The sequence below is a fragment of the Brachyhypopomus gauderio genome, chromosome 1, assembly GCF_052324685.1.
Source record: "Brachyhypopomus gauderio isolate BG-103 chromosome 1, BGAUD_0.2, whole genome shotgun sequence".
Classification (NCBI taxonomy): domain Eukaryota; kingdom Metazoa; phylum Chordata; class Actinopteri; order Gymnotiformes; family Hypopomidae; genus Brachyhypopomus; species Brachyhypopomus gauderio.
In genome coordinates this window covers 20,664,400-20,671,333 of record NC_135211.1, presented here as the reverse complement: position 1 = coordinate 20,671,333, position 6,934 = coordinate 20,664,400, and the positions used below count along the sequence as shown (strand labels likewise).

Genomic DNA, 6,934 nt, shown 5'->3' with positions numbered 1-6,934 from the left:
GTTACTGGGTGTGGTCATACTCCGTGTTCGTTTACAGGTGAGCAAATATTCTGGGTTTAATTTTGTCGTGTTCATTTTATTTTGTTTCATGACGAGGGAATTGACCGCTAAGTGTTAGCAGAATGAGATGATTGTTAGCGGTATGATTGTGTCTACTGCGATGTTGTTATTGATGTAATTGCTTGAATGGTGCAATTTGAGAGCTCACTGCATCACGCCATAGCGACTATATATTGAGTATTATGCATTGATATTTGCGGCAGAATAGACCATACACTGCTGCGAGAAAGGCTATAACTGTATCAGGGTATCTGCACATTTTTAAATCTCAAATTCAATGACTTTTAAGACCTTTTTAATACCTCTCACAAGAAAAAATAATACAATCCCGGGGATGCAGGTGTGTTCCACATCGTTGACGGGGGGGGGGGGGGGGGGGGGGTGTTGGCGCATACCTGTCAAGTGTCCCGTTTTGGCCGGGACAGTCCCGTATTTTACCGCTCTGTCCCGGCGACGTCCCGTATTTTTATTTTCCCGTATTTGTCCCGTATTTTCAGTTTTAAATTTTTATTTTTTAAAGCATTCATGTGCCGCTCCAAACAGAATTCTGTCACTAGCCTCGCGAGAACTGCCACCCAGACTACTGCAGGTAGCAGTTCTCGCGAGGCTAGTGACAGAATTCTGTTTGGCGCGGCACATGAATGCTTTAAAAAATATATAAATTAAAACTTGCGGGTTTAGTGTCGACAGTGGGAGCAAACGTGGAACAACAAATCAGGATTTAACGAGAGAAGGCAGTCCTGCCTAAAAAGCTAAGCGTACGTGTAAGTACCTTGACGAATGCGACAGGGAATTTATTTTCCTAAAGAGGAGCATGAAGGGGCACAGCTACTCATTCTGTAAGATATGTAGCTGTGATTTTAGTGTCTCACATGGCGAACGAAAATTGTTGACGTTGTTGAGGCCGTATACTCCAACGCTAGGAATCTAGCACTAGGACCCTGGAGTTCACATCGCGCCTGAACAACACACACTTATAATAATTTAATGCCTCCCCTCATAAAATTCCAGACATTTTAAGACATTTTTAGGCCTTGAATATGGAAAACTAAATTTAAGACTTTTTAAGGACCCGCGGGTACCCTGTGTATATGCTGCGCTATGAGACGTTACTGGGTGTGGTCATACTCCGTGTTCGTTTACAGACCATTTACTGATGTGAAACAACATTAAAGAGAAGCCTGTCATCCGCAAACTGGTGTCTGTCGTGACGGGGACGTGGACCATAGGTCACACTCAGTCTGAGTAACAAATTGTTTCAAAGTGGCACGATGACCTACTAGATCTCTTTGTGCTATAATTCAAGGACAGACTTTGTTCCTTGTGTGCCCAGCAGAGGGCGGTGATGAGCTGGGTGTTCAGCTGTATACGTGCCTGTATTTTTTGAGTAATGCTCTGTATGTAAGTTATATTTCATTATATATTTATCTAGATGTTAAATGGCCTGCTCCAAGTGCCAGATGGCAGATGAGTATTTAATCCAGTTTGTATATAATCAGACTTTAGCTGTTTAGCACAACCACATCTCTGACTTTGTGAATGGATATTGTAGAATGATCGGAAACCCCTATATATCACCAGATAACTTATCTACAGACACCGTAGAAAGAAGGAGAGGCATTGTGTTTATTTACATGTGTTTTATTTAGACTGTTAATGTTGTTTACGGGGAGCAGCATCTGATTTTTTAAAGCACAAAAAAGTGCTGAGTATTTAATCTCTCTAGAGTTTAGAAAAGTATCCATGTATTGATTATTAGACCACTGGTGGTGGGTTTAGGGTGTTATGTCCTTGATTTTTCTGATGCTGTAACCCAGTGCATGAGAAAGAAGTAAAGAGCAGACAAAAAAGAAGAGACAAAAAAAATGAAAATGTATATGATGCCTGCAATAATTGCATTTAAACTGCATCATTAACAGGAAATGTTTTGGTTTATGTATAATTCTTGTTTTGGTAAAATTCACAAAAGTCTTCAGATTGCTGCCTATGAATCTATTCATCCACTATTGGAGATTTAGTTTTAGTAGTTCCATCAGTAGGAAAGACCAGAGCAGTTTCCACGCTATTAGATGCTAATGTACAAACACTGCTTTCTCTGATCCCTGTACTGTCTGCTGTACTGTCTGCTCTCAATTAGCCTGTCAGAGCTGCTCACACACATTCAGGTTTCTGATGATAATATCAGTGACAGTAGTCATGGTGCAGCTGATGTCCTGCGTGTCTACCACACGTCAGGTGGGTGTAGACAGTCTTTGCTCCTTTATTTGTATTCAAATCCTCAAACTGCTGCCTGATGTAGTTACCGGCATCCTCACAACAACATGGTGTGCACAACAACAAGGTGTTTCTCTTCTTGGCGGTTCACAAATGTTAAAAAAGAAAGGAAGGAAAAGCAATGTACCATTGTAGTTTGGGAAGCAGACTTTGAGTGGAACTTTGTTGATCTTATTCTGGAAGAGATCCTGTTTATTGAGGAAGAGGTGCCTGTGAAGAACTTGTGGTTACAGATCCTGTTGAACAAGTGCAGGCTCACTGTAGGTGAACACTGTACTGCACATTTTAACTGAGTCTGAATCTTTAATGTGGGAGATATGATTTCATCCAACCTTGCTTTAGTCACTGTGTCCATATTGAGAAGTCCTTGCTTCTTCAGCTGTGTGTGTTAGGGTTGGGCGATGCCTCCTTAATTGGCAGCTGATGATGTTTAGAGTGAAACATCGTGATGGACGATGATATCGTTTAAGTTATCACAGTTTAGTGCGTTTCGGGATGTCATGCTTTCTGTTTGTTTGTTTTATATTTTCTTGCTCTTATTATATTTTAATTCATTATTCTTTCCTTCATTTGTTGTTCTGCTGTGATATCATAGTGAAATCCATGATGATTTATTTTAAAGCTTCTTCAAAAAAAGGTAAATGCCATAGCCATTCATAAGCTCTTTTGCTTCGTTTTGTTGTTCAAATTTTATTAAATGTGTTTACAAACACCTTTGTGTCACTTATTTTGTAGCCTTTGCACTGCAAAATTAATGCTGAAGTTGAACGTCATACTTTGGTTGACAATGAGCAAGTTTCCCGATGCACAACGAGCAGGCTTATTCTATTTGCGTGAATAACATGAAATGTAAATATTAAAATTAGATATAAGTAATAATATCCTAATAATGATAATAATAATAATAATAATAATAATAGAACAACAATATGATAATACATAATATAATAATATGCAAATTAGGCATATTTGTAGCAGTAGGGTATTTTAATTTTCATCCCTGACTCTAATTCAGATAAGTTATATACCTGATTTGATCATTTTGCGTTAAATCCCTGCTAAAGTTCTATGTGAATGAGACCTAAAGAAGGTCAGTGCATGTTCGTGGAAAAACAAAAAAGTGGGCGTGGCATCGTGATGGTTACCATCCATCGCTATGGTGGGTCATAATTGACGATGGACGATATCATCAGATATCATCACTGCACAAACCTGTACAGTGTGTGTGTGTGCGCGCGTGCATGCATGTAATTGTGTGTGTGTGTGTGTGCATGTTTGTATACGTGTGTGTGCATGCATGTAATTGTATGTTGTGTTTGTGTGTGTGTGTGTGTGTGTATCTTTCACCTGAAGTTCAGATCTTTGAAGCTGAACTACTCCTTTGAAGGTGAACTGCTATCTCCATGGTTCTGACCTGGGCATGCAGGACATCTAGATCATTAGGGATATAGTCAGCAGCACAGACCCGGTCCAGCTCACTCAGGTAACTGTGGGACAAACATGTTCAGCAGTTTCACCTTGTAACACATCCACAACGACATGTCACTTCCACTGAACACAGCACAATCTGAATAACAAGACTTTTCAAAGAGATGAGTCATACTCATGCCCACATGTATGAATGCACTCTTTCTCTCTCTCTCTCTCACACACACACACACGCACTGTAATATTTCCAGCAGAGGTTCTCACTGTACTGCCGAGTCATTAAGTTGGTATTCTGCAGATCTGTCGATGGCGGCCTGAAGCCCAGAGTCCTTCCACAGCTCCTTGGGTGCACACAGCAGCTGGACAGGTGTGCTGCCCTCTTCCACACTGCCTCCCAGCTCACGCACCCTCCTGCCTCCTGCACAGCCAGACAGATGTGCTCCCGTACTACACCAGCACACACAGCCAGCGGCCCTGTACTAAAGAGAGAGAGCCAGTCTGGCTTCTCGAAAGGTCAACGTGTGGGACTGTGATGTACTGACCACTGCTGCTGAGTCAACTTGAATCTCCAGCTTCTCCATTGCAGCAATAATTGCAAGAGCTGACTGCAGAATGTTCTGGTTGATAACTGCTTTATATCCTAGCTGTTCTTGCTGAGTGAAACCTCCATGGTACAGGATCCTATATGCACACAGTCACTCCACATTATCCATGGTTTAACTTCACTGTGATTCATCTTTTGAACCCAACCCCATTGGTTTGACTTAAGGTTGTATGTGACGGTTGCCCAAACTTTGAATGAATGAATGTTCAATTTATATAGCGCCTTTTAAGATATCCAAGGTCGCTTTTCAATTTTAACACAGGTACAAGTCTTACACTACCAATCACACACCGGCAAGAAGCAGCAGCCAATTATGCACAGTGTACTCTCTACCAGAACAAATCTCCTTTATATATTATTATTATATTATATTTTTATATATTATGATATATTTGTTGCTGTGATATGAACCAAATATCAACTTGAAATTCAATTAGACAGCCGGTTTAATTAAATAAAATATGCATTTTAAAAAACTAACAAAAAGTTAAGAGAATAAGGCAAAAATAACTTTTATCAGAATTGAATTTAATTAATTCTGGTCTTACTGGACCTGAGTGCAGCATTCGATACTGTGGATCATGATTTACTCATCGAACGTCTGGAACATTGTGTTGGACTTAAAGGTTTAGTTCTTAATTGGTTCACTTCTTATATTAAACAAAGAACTTTTTCTGTTAATATTGGTAATTTCTCCTCTGCCGCCACTACTCTGGCCTCCGGGGTTCCGCAAGGGTCTGTTTTAGGCCCAGTCCTCTTTTCATTATATATGCTCCCCCTTGGTCAAATAATTCGGGAACATAACATCTCATTTCACTGTTATGCAGATGATCTACAACTATACCTACCTTTAAGTTTAGGAAATTGTTCCTCCCTGGATAGACTTCACGAGTGTATCACTGACATTACAAATTGGATGACAAATAGCTTTCTCCAACTGAATGTCGCTAAAACAGAGGTCATATTAATTGGTTCCTCTATGGTAACCAAAAATTTAAAAACAAATTTGGGTTCTTTAGTCCCATTTTTAAGAACAAACGTTAAAAACCTTGGAGTAATTTTCGACTCAGAATTAAAATTTGACAAACAAATAAATGCAACGGTCAAGGCTAGTTTCTTCCAGCTTAGAACAATTGCCAAATTGAAATCATTTCTTAATGTTTTAGATATGGAAAAAGTCATCCATGCTTTTATTTCTTCTAGACTGGACTATTGTAATGCACTGTATATTGGAATGCATGAAGCGTCCCTTAAACGCTTACAGTTGGTTCAAAATGCCGCAGCCAGATTATTAACTGAAGCCAAGAAAAGGGATCACATTACTCCTATCTTGGCATCCTTGCACTGGCTCCCAGTGCATTACAGAGTCCAGTATAAAGTAGCGCTGACGGTTTTTAAAGCTTTGAATGGATATGCCCCTGTTTATATAGAGAACATGCTTTGTATGTATACACCCTCGAGATCGTTAAGGTCTGTATCACAGTCACTTTTGGTGGTTCCACGAGCTCGCCTCAAGCAGAGTGGGGATCGTGCTTTTTCTGTTGCTGCACCTAAACTCTGGAATAGTCTTCCACATGACATTAGACTCACCAAATCTGTGACTGTTTTTAAATCAAAACTAAAAACATATTTTTACAAGCTAGCTTTCTGCAATTGTTAAACTGTTTTAACTGCGTTTGGAGGGATGTCTTATTCTGTTTTATGTAAGTTATATGTTTTATGTGAGCATATGTTTCTATGTTATTCTATTTTATGTAAGTTATATGTTTTGAGAGCAGAGGGTATGGTGTTTCTTTGACCTTGTAAAGCACTTTGGTTTTAAATTGTGCTCTATAAATAAAATTTACTTACTTACTTACTTACTTACTAATTGTGAGTAAAATATTCTGTAATTAGCCTAGGACCTACCAAAATCCTTTTATAAAACAAAATATAACTGAGTAAAATTCTTTTAAGTTTGTGTGAATATTAGATGCTAATCTAAAGAAATAGATGTTGAACAGTCACTTAAGAACTGTTTCACCTGAATCTGTTGGAATTACAAAGATAAATAACTTTTGTTAAGTGTTGCATCTCCTTACTCAGCAGCAGGACCTACAGTCTTTTCTGTAGAGCCCATGTTTTTTCACAGCTGTGTGACTTGAGCACATGTGAAGGTGTATGCAGAAAGGACACTGACAGTCTTACTACTTACTACTGACAGCCACTACTGAAACCTGAACACAAGCTACAGTCCCATTCCCAAACTCTCCTCTCCCTCCAGCCCAAACACACGGCCCCCTCTTATTTCTACATTCCTGGAATCCTATTAGTCTGGAGTCAAGCTTAGTATGGGGAAGAATCCACAAAGCAATGGGGCTTACTGTTTATCTAAAAAATGGTATAAATCCAAACTGCATTTGTTAATTTAGTCAAACACTGAGCTTAATTTAGTCTGCAGCTACATCCAGTTTCCTGAATGTGCTTCAGTGTGCTTTCACATTTCTTCATTCACTCAGATCTAGAATACATTATATATTCATGTGACACATCCGGTAAGTGATGGAACATGAGGAGACTGCAGATCCA

At 39.3% G+C, this 6,934-nt stretch overlaps 1 long non-coding RNA gene across 1 annotated transcript; it reads left to right on the top strand.

The window, feature by feature from the left end:
- Positions 1-6,301, top strand: LOC143511832 (uncharacterized). The gene is made up of 3 exons (XR_013130289.1): positions 1-37; positions 3,688-3,817; positions 4,061-6,301. It is a non-coding gene; the product is annotated as an uncharacterized LOC143511832 (long non-coding RNA).
- Positions 6,302-6,934: the final 633 nt, after the last annotated feature.